This window comes from Mustela putorius, unplaced genomic scaffold (assembly GCF_011764305.1).
Source record: "Mustela putorius furo isolate JIRA1106 unplaced genomic scaffold, ASM1176430v1.1 tig00000095_pilon_pilon_pilon, whole genome shotgun sequence".
In the NCBI taxonomy this organism is placed as follows: Eukaryota; Metazoa; Chordata; class Mammalia; order Carnivora; family Mustelidae; genus Mustela; species Mustela putorius.
Genome location: NW_025421280.1, coordinates 34,460,872 through 34,473,531, shown reverse-complemented (window position 1 = coordinate 34,473,531; position 12,660 = coordinate 34,460,872).

Genomic DNA, 12,660 nt, shown 5'->3' with positions numbered 1-12,660 from the left:
TGGCACGCCATTAAAAACGAAAACTGCTAGGACATTCTTGAATACAGTTGAGACAATGGCGCCTTGGTTTCTGGACGAGGGCTTGCTAAATATACCCCAATGGGACCAGTTAGGCGAGGATTTTAAGAAGAGGGATAAAAATAATCCATTGCCACCGGGAACTTTAGTTATATGGACTCTAGTCAGAGGGTGCCTGGGAGGATATAAGCCGAAATGTGACTCAGCCATTCAGGAGGGCGCTGAGGCACTTGAGGAAGTGAAAGAAGAACACTCATCTCTTGCTTCATAAAGGAGTAGTTCTAGCGAAGGGGAAGAAGAAATGTCGGGGGAGAAGCTAGAGTGGAAGTTCAAATTAAAACCAGACCCTCCCTGTTCAGCAGTGACCCCTAATGCTCCGCCTCCTTACAATCCCCTGGCTGGGGAGATAACATGTGAATGTCATCCCTCTGCTAATGAGGATTGGAAGGCTACATGGAGGGGGGCCAATAGCAGCTCGATTTTCCCAGTTCTAGAGGATCAAAATCATCAACGGTATCACCAGCCCTTGGACTTTAAATTAGTTAAACAATTAAAGGAAGCGGTCATGCAGTATGGCCCTCAGGCAGCATTTACTATTTCTCTAGTGGAGTCCATAGCAGGCATGAATTTAATCCCCGAAGATTGGGGGAATTTAGCAAGGGTAGCCCTCTCTGGAGGGCAATATTTGGTCTGGAAGACAGCATGGCAAGAGCATTCCCAGGATGTTGCACGGCGTAATGCCGTGGCAGGCAATCCACAATGGAATCTGGATATGCTTATGGGCATGGGGCCATACACTGGTAAACATGACCAACTGCAATACAACCCTGCTGTATACTTGCAGATTGCGGCTGCCGCTACCAAAGCATGGAAAACCCTCCAGGCCAGTGGGGACTTGCAGGGTCAACTATCTAAGGTGATACAAGGACCAAATGAAGCATATGCTGATTTTGTTGCAAGATTGATGCAAACAGCTGGGAGAGTATTTGGGGATGTTGACACAGCCATGCCTCTAATTAAACAACTGGCCTATGAGCAAGCCAATAAATAGTGTAAAGAGGCCCTTGGGCCATGGAAGGCTAAAGATTTAAGCACATACATTAAGGTATGCAGGGATATTAATGACAGTGTTATTCAAGGACAAGTACTTGCTTCAGCCATTACTCAAGGCCTTCAGGGCATTCAGCTATTCCAACGTAAGGGCGCTAAAGGAAATTCTGGGGAATGCTACAAATGTGGAGCTCAGGGGCACTTTAAGCGAGAATGTCCTGACAGCAAGGGTCCCCCAACAGTAAAGCAACCTGGCATATGTCCTAGGTGTGGCAAGGGTACACACTGGGCGAATGAATGTCGCTCAGTAAAAGATATCCACTACCCCCAAGGAATTCAAAAAACGGGAAATGGGGCCCATCACCCCAGGGCCCTCAAATGTATGGGGTGCTTCAACAGGTAGCCCACACGCATTACCTGCCAACGAGCCAAAGCGGGCTACAAAAGGAAGTGCCGGATTGGACATCCGCGCCACCACCAGACTTGTACTAACCCCCGAGATGGGAACCCAGGTGGTGGAATCGGATTTTAAGGGCCTGTGAACACTGAAGGCCTGTTATTAGGGCGTAGCTCCACAGCCCTTGCTGGATTAATAGTACACCCCGGAGTAATTGATGCTGATTATACAGGTATAGTCAAAATATTAGTGTCTTCCCCTCGTGGCATTACAGTTATCAGTCCAGGTGATAAAATAGCACAAATTATAGTGTTACCAAGCTGTCATAAACTATTCCCCAACACAGAAAAATCCCGTGGACAGAGGGGTTTTGGCTCCACTGGCCCGCCCCTCGCATGTCTAACACTTGGAATGGAGGATAGACCTCTTTATTCTCTATGGATCAGAAATAAAAAATTTATGGGCCTTCTGGATACCGGGGCTGATCATAGTATCATTAATGAAGTTGATTGGTCAAAAGATTGGCCCCTACAAAGGGCTGATCAAACCCTTAGAGGCCTAGGGGTTGCCCAAAGTCCTATGTGTAGTGTTGCTACATTACCATGGAAGGATGATGAAGGTCATAGCGGCCTGGTTCAGCCATATGTACTTAAGATCCCTATATCTCTCTAGGGAAGAGACATTCTTACTCAAATGGACCTAAAATTGACTACTGAAGCCTTTTACAGTGAGAAAGCTCGAAACCTCATGACTAAAGCTGGATATTCAGGTGTTGGAGGATTAGGGAGGAAAAATCAGGGTATTACAAATTCAGTACCCCTAAGTAATTATACCTCTGGGATTGGTGGACCGGGGTTGGGTTTTTCATAGGGGCCACTGAGCTTTTGAAAATTCAATGGCACAATGACAAGCCTGTGTGGGTTTCTCAGTGGCCCCTTCCCAAAGAAAAATACGAAGCAGCCCACACATTAGTGTATGAACAACTTGTTGCAGGACATATAAAGCCTTCCACTTCACCATGGAATACTCCTATCTTTGTCATTAAGAAAAAAATCAGGTAAATGGCGGTTATTGCATGATTTGAGAGCAATCAATGCCCAAATGGTTATCATGGGATACCTTTGGTATCTGCCCTCCCCTCGAGTTGGCCTTCAATTGTTGTAGATATCAAAGATTGCTTTTTTTCTATACCATTACACTACAGTGATACCCCCCGATTTGCATTTACCATACCCACTATTAATCATTCTGGTCCTGATCAGCAATTTTAATGGACAGTTCTTCCTCAGGGTATGGCTAACAGCCCCACAATGTGTCAACTTTATGTTGATCAGGCCTTGCAAAAGGTCAAGGGGTTCTATCCTTCGGTTTTGGTATACCACTATATGGATGATGTACTACTTTGCAATAAACAGGAAGAACAGCTTGAAAAGGCCCTTGTTTCCCTTTTAGAATATTTCAAACAGTTTAACTTGAATATAGCCCCAGAAAAAAATCCAAAAAACATCTATCAAGGACTATCTGGGCACTAGACTTGATGATACTAAAGTTAAACCTTTAAAGGTAACCCTACGAACAGATAAATTAAAAACATTAAATGATTTTCAAAAACTCCTGGGAGATATTAACTGGATCAGGCCATACCTAAAACTCACTAATCAGGAACTACAGCCCCTGTTCGAGACATTGAAAGGAGACTCTGACTTGAACTCCCCCCGTATTTTATCTGAACAAGCTCGAGAAGCTGTTAAATTGATTCAAAATAGACTTGAGACTGCCCAAGTTGATAGAATTAATTACTCTGAAACCCTATATTATTGTGTTCTTGCAGTAGAGCACACGCCCACTGCTGTTTTTTGGCAGGACGGTCCCATCTCCTAGGTCAATTTAGCTTACTCTCCAGGAAAAGTTCTCCCATGGTATCCCAATGCCATAGTTAAAATCATATTGAAAGGACTAAAACTTAGCATCACTGCATTTGGCAAACAATCTGACGTCATCCTAACTCCCTATACACAAGAACAGTTAACTTGCTTAGCAGCATGTGACAATGATTGGGCCATTACTATGACTATCTCAACTGCAAAATTTGACAATCATTACCCGGCAAACCCATGGCTGCAATTTAGTCTTACTCACCCATTAATTTATCCAAGGGTTACACATCAATCACCTTTGGATAATGCAAAACTCGTTTTTACTGATGGTTCTAAAAATGGGGTGGGCGCTGTGGTTACCCAAGATAACACTTGGACCTTTTTATTTCAAAGCTCCTCCCCTCAAATTACAGAGCTATTTGCAGTCATTAAAGCCTTTCAGTTGTTTCATGATACACCTTTTAACTTGTTATCAGACAGCAAATATGTTGTCCAAGCTGTCTCCATCCTGGAAAACGTAGGTCACATCAGCACCAAATCCACCATTACAGAAACTTTAAAGAATCTCCAACACATTATATGGGACAGAAAGGTACCCTTTTACATAGGGCATATCAGGGCACATACGGCTCTCCCCGGCCCCTTGACGGAAGGCAATCGCACTGCAGACATGTTAACCAAAGAGCAATTTATCTTCACTTTAATGGAAAATATTCAACAAGCAAAACAATTTCACAAGCTATTTCATGTTAATGCTCTTACTTTCAGACTTAAATTCAACATAACTAAAGCTCAAGCCAGGGACATTGTAGTCTCTTGCAAAAACTGTGTTATCCTCCTGCCATCCCCCTCCTTAGGAGTTAACCCACGAGGCCTGTTACCCAACCATATATGGCAAATGGATGTTACTCACATCCCTGAATTTGGTAAACTAAAATATGTGCATGTTTCCATGGACACATGTTCTGGTGTCATATTCGCCTCTATCCATGCTGGGGAAAAATCCAAAGATGTTATTTCCCACTGCCTTCAAGCCTTCGCCGCTTGGGGTAAACCTCGACAAATAAAAACAGACAATGGACCTGCATACACCTCACAAGTATTTCACAGTTTCCTTACTCAACTAAACATTACCCTAAATCATGGTATTCCATACAATCCTCAAGGACAGGCCATCGTGGAACGTGCCCACTTAACCATCAAACAAACTCTTTTAAAACAAAAAGGGGGAATAGGGGACATGTTCTGGTCCCCTAAAGACAAACTAAATACAATTCTATTTATTTTAAATTTTTTGACGCTCGATAAAAACAGTCAAGCAGCAGCTGAAAGACATTCAGCCCGTATCGATTCTTCCCCCAAGCCCTTAGTTTTTTGGAAGGATATCCTTACGGGACAATGGAAAGGCCCTGATCCTGTATTAATCTGGAGCAGAGGCTCCGTTTGTGTTTTCCCACAGAACAAAGAAGTGCCAATTTGGATTCCAGAGAGATTGATCCGGAAGGCTCCTGAGAACGAGGATGAGGACAGAGGAAGCCATGATCCTCCTACTGTCGTAGGGGACTCTGATATTCCTAATTCCCCCGACGGCGACACGTGAATTATGGGCTATTCTGAAGGCTTGGCCCTATCCTTTACCTTTAACTAATTCTTCCTTTATCTTACCCCCATTCTTCACTAGCTGATATACTGAGTGTTGGTTCTATTGTTCATTTTTCTGCGCTTTGTGTTACCCCTGTAAAATTCTCTCAATTTAATAAGGCCAGCAATTCCTCCCAACAGCTATCTTAGTATTTGCAGGGTGCTTGGTCTGATGATTTTCAAAATTTCACATGAATCCTTCTGGCTGAGATAACTCGAGTAAATAGTATGCGTGTGCAACCAGCTTCCCTTCCAGAGCTATTTCCAACATTCAGCAATATGTTCCAGTTCACCAAACAATGGGCTGGTACAATTGGTCATCTTGTCCTCCTCCTTATTGGCATTCTGCTTCTATTCAGAAACGTTCACCAATGGAGAACACAGCAGCGAGAGCAGAGCCAAGCTATAGTACAAACCTTTATGTCAATAGAGGTTGGGACATCTCCCCAGATATGGCTAAGCATGCTAGATCAGTAGTCAAAGACGGGTAAGATCAGTAGAGAAACATAGCAACCTAAGACAGGACAGAGATCATCGATATCTTGTGTCTGATGATGGGTAAGGATGTTTTCTGCTACTGACGACCTAAGACAGGCACGATCTCTGCCATAAAACAAAAAATGGGGAGATGTCGGGGACTGCCTCCGGCCGGGAAAGTCCCCACCACTACAAGAAGGCGCTTGGCTCACTGCTAGCAAAATACGCTGCAAGTATACAATGAACTTTCTGGTGAAGCCCACCTAAAGGAGGACATAGTTATTGGTTGTATCAAATTTAATCAGCATAGTAACAGGACTCTCATTGGCTCTCCCCATTGCTTGGCCCCTTATTGGTCACCCTGCTGTATATAAGCTAAGGAAGTTGATTAAATAAACAGAAATGAAGCATTAACACCATACCAGGCTCATTGTTGTCCTTGCAGGCCGAGGGTGACACAGATGGAGTGAAAAGAAGGGCCATCTGTACCCCAATGTTTATAGCAGCAATGGCCACGGTCGCCAAACTGTGGAAAGAACCAAGATGCCCTTCAACGGATAAATGGATAAGGAAGATGTGGTCCATATACACTATGGAGTATTATGCCTCCATCAGAAAGGACGAATACCCAACTTTTGCAGCAACATGGATGGGACTGGAAGAGATTATGCTGAGTGAAATAAGTCAAGCAGAGAGAGTCAGTTATCATATGGTTTCACTGATTTGTGGAGCATAACAAAAAGCATGGAGGACATGGGGAGTTAGAGAGAAGGGGGTCGGGGTAAATTGGAAGGGGAGGTGAATCATGAGAGACTATGGACTCTGAAAAACAATCTGAGGGGTTTGAAGTGACGGGGGTGTGGGAGGTCAGGTACCAGGTGTTGGGTATTGTAGAGGGCATGGATTGCATGGAGAACTGGGTGTGGTGAAAAAAATAATGATACTGTTATGCTGAAAATAAATAAATGAAAAAAAAAGAACTTATGATACTCAACAGCCCAAAAACAAATAATCCAATTAAAATGAACAAATAATTCAAGAAAACTATTGTATCTATTCAAATATGAATAGATAATTTTCCAAAGAAGACATACAGATGGCCAACATTGCTCATCGTCAGGGAAATGCAATCAAAACTACAGTAAGATATTACTTCACACTTGTCAGAGTGGTTAAAATCAACAATACAAGAAACAAGAGTTGGTGAGGATGTGGAGGAAAAGGAACACTCATGTTCTGTTGGCGGGAATGCAAACTGGTGCAGCCACTCTGGAAAACAGTATGGAGGTTCCTCAGAAAGTTAGAAATAGAACTACCCTATGATCCAGTAACAGCACTAGTAGGTATTTACAAGACATAAAAATATTGATCCATGGGGCAACTGGGTGGGTCAATAATTAAGCATCTGCCTTCTGCTCAGGTCATGATCTCTGAGTCCTGAGATCAAGTCCTGCATTCTCTCTCTCTCATTCCCCCTGCTTGTGTTCCCTCTCTTGCTTTCTCTCTCTCTTTCTCTCTCTGTCAAATAAATAAATAAAATCTAAAAAAAAATTACTGATTCAAAGGGATACATGCACGCTGATGTTCATAACAGCATTATCAACAACAGTGTTCTTGGGAAACAGCCCATTCATCATCGACTGATGAATGGATAAGGCAGATGTGCTGTAAGTATACAATAGAATACTAGTCAGCCATCAAAGGAATGAGATTTGCAATGGAGCTAGAGAGTATTATACTAAGCAAAAGAAGTCAGTCAGAAAAAGACTAACTACTACCATATGATTTCACTCATATGTGGATTTTAAGAAACAAACTAGCAAAGGAAGGGGGGGCGGAGAAAGAGAGAGGAAAACCAAGAAACAGACTCCTAACAAAGTGCTGGTTACCAGAGGGGAGGTGGTTGGGAGGATGGGTGAAATGGGTGAAGGGATTAAGGAGGGACTCGTCCTGATGAACACTGGGTGATATATGGAAGTGTTGACTCAACATATTGTACAACTGAAACTAATAGTACACTGTATGTTAACTAACTGCAATTTATTTTTTTATTATGTTAGTCAACATGCAGTATATCACTAGTTTTTGATGTAATGTTCCATGGTTCATTATTTGCATATAACACCCAGTGCTCCGTGCAATACATGCCCTCCTTAATACCCACCACCAGGCTATTCCATCCCCTACCTCTTCCCTCTAAAACCCTCAGGTTGTTTCCTGGTGTCCACAGTCTATCATGTTTCAACTCCCCCCTGATTCCCACACCCCTTCATTTTTCCCTCTCTTCTCCTAACTGTAATTTAAACAAAAAAAATTTTTTTAAAGGTGAGTGTGGTACAAAAACAATGAATACTGTTATGCTGAAAAGAAATAAGTTTTTTTTTAAAAAAAGGTGAGTTGAACAAAAAAATAAATAAATAAAATCAGGAAGTGAAAAAAAATAATATGCTCCTATCCTTAACTCTGAAATGATGATAATACATGCTGCTATCTTTCCGGGGGTGGCAACGCAGATAAAAGTTTGCAAACTAGGTAGAAAATTCATCTCAGTGTCTGGCACATGGAGTCCCAAGCTAATGGTTTACAACATTGTGTTTACTGATATCATTTCCACCCTCACCATTATCATCACCTTCAGGACCATTTGGAGGACTTAGGGAACAGTTAAAAAGGACCTCTTTCCTGTTCTGATGGAAGATGCCCAAGAGAAAAAGAACTAGCAAGAGACAAAAATAGAAATCTAAATAAGAATTCTAGGGTGCCTGCCAGGACCAACAACACTAGGTCTTCACAGGGTTTGGCGTTGAATCTTTGCATTTTGGTCCCCTCCTGTCTGCTTATCCCAACTGTCCCAATGGTTGCTGAGGAGGGAACAATGCTCTCCCTGTCGCTGCTGCATTCAGTCACTCCCACTCTACTTCATACTCACTGGTCTGTACTGTGTCTCTGCTGGAGGAGGATGGAGGATGGCAGAGCTGGCTGCCTCTCCCCTGTCTTTAGCGGGATGAGGACTGAGGCTTTGTTTCCAGGACTGGCAGGAAGACAGATGCTGGTATGGGTGTCCTCAAGCAGATGGCTCGGGGAGGAGGAGACACATGTATGGAGCCCACTGACCTGGCACTGACAACTAAAAGGCTGGAAAGCACAGGCTGATTGTTTACAGTTGAGGGCTCAAAGCGCTTGGCACATAATTAGCCAGATTGGTCCATGTTCTCCCAATCTCTAAGGACTTGCTATTATTAATTGATGGAGAAAAGTGAATGTACTGGGTCGGCAGTAGTATCTAGACCACATCCTCTTCTCAGGAAGAAGCTGACTTCTATTCCTCATTTCTGACTTCCAAGTTACTTATCTCAACGTAAAATTCAGACGCATTTTATTCAACTACAGAGAGCAACATATGACTTTTATATCTGTACAGCCACTGACTTAATCATGTAATTTAGAGAGAATTTGGTCTTCTATACCAGGAATCTTTTTTTTAATTAAATTAATTTATTTATTTTCAGAAAAACAGTATTCATTATTTTTTCACCACACCCAGTGCTCCATGCAATCCGTGCCCTCTATAATACCCACCACCTGGTACCCCAACCTCCCACCCCCCGCCACTTCAAACCCTCAGATTGTTTTTCAGAGTCCATAGTCTCTCATGATTCACCTCCCCTTCCAATTTCCCCCAACTCCCTTCTCCTCTCTAACGCCCCTTGTCCTCCATGATATTTGTTACCAGGAATCTTATTGAATTTCTATTTTCTCAGTTAAAATATATGTCTCTAAGGAGAACTTTCTGTTTTTCTTTCTATACTCCCAGTTTGGGGGTTGGAATTTGTGCATTGGAGATATATGGTTTTTGCAGTTTTGAGAGACAGCTCAGGTTTTAATTTTTCTATTCAGTGATGTGTGTTATTATATTAGACAATTGTTTATTTTTACATACTTATCTCATGACTTGATCACTTGCTTAAATACTTCAGTGGTTATCAGAGATCTCTACATTCAAAATTTGGATGATCTCGAGGCTTGACTAAAAGACAAACTCAGAGTTTGATTTCTCATTAACTGATGTGAAGAAAACTTCCATATTTACCCAATTAAATTGAGTGTGTAAGAAATAGTGCTTATGTAGGTGTACATAAATGACAGAGGAAAATTTTAGAGAGCCCAAATGACCAAATGACAGGAGTATAGAGGATTGGAGAAGGAGGTGTGAGTGTTGAGATGTTTTAGAATTCTTGAACAGGAGGAAAATTATATTAAACTGAGGTCACTTGATAGCAGGAAGAGCCTATCCAATACTAAGTTCATTGTCAGTGAGGTTGGCAGCCTATTTGCTTAGTATAAAGACAGAGCAAATTAAACCCGTTGTTAGCATTTCCAAAAGTCCAGATTGCTACCTCAGAAACTATGTGCAGCATCTGTAAAGGAACGACTGGTATGTACATGGGCTCCTGGATGTGTAGCAGAAGATGGAAGGACCCAAAGATGACTGATCATGAGGGAAGAAAGCATGGTGACAAAGTGGAATCCTAATGAGGGGGTTACTAGTGAAAGAAATGATCTCTCCTTTGCTGAGGACATGGTCCTTCACTATCCTTGAGTAATGAAAATGAGGATCAGAGTTAAATTTATCCATAATGGCTTAGGTGACTTAATCTACAGGCACAATTAGAACCACACAGTCACTGGAAATATCACCACTACTTGAAACCTCAACTGTGTACCCTTGACCAAGAGATATCATTACAATAACCTTTTTTAAAAAAATTTTATTTATGGGGCACCTGGGAAGCTCAGTGGGTTAAGCCTCTGCCCTCAGCTCAGGTCATGATCTCAGAGTCTTGGGATTGAGCCCCACATTGGGCTCCTTGCTCGGCGGAGAGCCTGCTTCTCCCTCTGCCTCTGCCTGCCTCTCTGCCTGCCTGTGCTCGCTCTCTCTCTCTCTCTCTCTCTGACAAATAAATAAATTTTTTTTAATTTTTTTAAAGATTTTTTAAATTTATTTTTTATTTTCAGCATAACAGTATTTATTATTTTTGCACCACACCCAATGCTCCATGCAATCCGTGCCCTCTATAATACTCACCACCTGGTACCCCAACCTCCCACCCCCCGCCCCTTCAAAACCCTCAGATTGTTTTTCAGAGTCCATAGTCTCTCATGGTTCACCTCCCCTTCCAATTTCCCCCAACTCCCTTCTTCTCTCCATCTCCCCATGTTATAGAAATGTTATTGTTATTGTTATTGTTGTTATGTTTATTGTTATAGAAAACTCTTTCATATCTCCTCCTATCTGACCTCTGATCACTTTGAGATGTTCAGAGTTTGACCATGAAGAACAAACACATGCAAGTTATTTTTGGATGAAAGTTCTGACAAAATTCAAAACTCCTCCACCTTGGCTACACATTAGATTGACCTGGAGTGCTGTTAAAAAATCAGTCAAGTGTGGAGAAAGGGGAAACTTCCTGCATTGTTGGTGGGAATGTAAGCTGGTGTAACCACTCTGGTAAACAGCATGAAGGTTCCTCAAAAAGTTGAAAATAGAGCTACCTTATGATCCAGCAATTGCACTACTGGGTATTTACCCTAAAGATACAAACATAGTGATCCGAAGGGGCACGTGCCCCCGAATGTTTATAGCAGCAATGTCCACAATAGCCAAGCTATGGAAAGAACCAATATGTCCATCAACAGATGAATGGATAAAGAAGTGGTATATATATACAATGGAATACTATGCAGGCATCAAAAGAAATGACATCTTGCCATTTGTGACGACATGGATGGAACTAGAGGGTATTATGCTTAACAAAATAGGTCAATTGGAGAAAGACAACTATCATATGATTTTCCTGATATGAGGAAGTGGAGATGCAATGGCGTGGGGCACGGGGCAGTTAGGGGGTAGGAGAAGAATAAATGAAACAAGATGGGATTGGGAGGGAGACAAACCATAAAAGATTCTTAATCTCACAAAACAAACTTAGGGTTGCTGGTGGGAGGGGGATAGGGAGAGGGTGATGGGGTTATGGACATTGGGGAGGGTACGTGCTATGGTGAGGGCAGTGAAGTGTGTAAACATGGCGATTCACAGACCTGTACCCCTGGGACTAATAATACATTATATGTTTATAAAAAAATTTAAAAAATTTTAAAAACCAATCAAGTTATTTTTACTCTCCAGCCCTATTAAATCTTAATTGGTTGTGGTGGGACTCAGGCATGAGGATTTTTAAAGTGTATCAGATGTTTCAATCATGAAGCCAAGATTGAGAACCAGTGACATACATTCTCTCACATAACCTGCATCAATAGATTTGATCAAAGCCAAAGTTTTATGGGAAATAGACATGACAGTAAAAACGGGTGAGAGAATATTTTCTTTTTTATTTAAATTCAATCAATTAACATATAATGTATAATTGATTTCAGAGATAGAGGTCAGTGAGTTATCAGTCTTAAGTAATTCTCAGTGCTCATTACATCACATGCCTTCCTGAATGTCCATCACCCAGTTACCCCAACCCCTCCCCTCCAGCAGCCCTGTTTGTTTCTTTTTTTTTTAAGACTTTATTTTTTTATTTTTTTTAACTTTAAAGAAATTTTTTTTATTTTCAGCATAACAGTATTCATTATTTTTTGCACCTCAGTTTGTTTCTTATCATTAAGAGTCTCTTATGGTTTTTCTCCTTCTCTGATTTCATCTTGTTTCATTTTTAACTCTTTTCTATGATACTCTCTTTTGTTTCTTAAATTTCACATATCAGTGAGATCATATGATAATTGTCTTTCTCTGATTGACTTATTTCCCTTACCATAACACCCTCTAGTTCCACCCATATATTTGCAAGTGGCAAAATTTCATTTTTTTGATGGCTGAGTAGTATTCCAGAGAATATATTTTAAAGGACAGTTTGAATTTCTACAGGATACCTGGGTCATAGGTTACAAATACAGAAAATTCCACAGGTTAATAAGATTCAATTGTGCAATGATTTTGCCATACATAGAGTCCCAGCATATTCCCTTAATTCCATCAAAGATGTGCCAAGATAAGCAATATTTAGATATGACAAATCAGGAGAAATGGGAACCATGAGCTACCAAAATTATATGCCCAAAGAGGCATGTTTGCCAATTCCATATGTTTGGTCTTGCAATTATGTATAATTAACAGACAAAAAAAGGAGTCGAAGA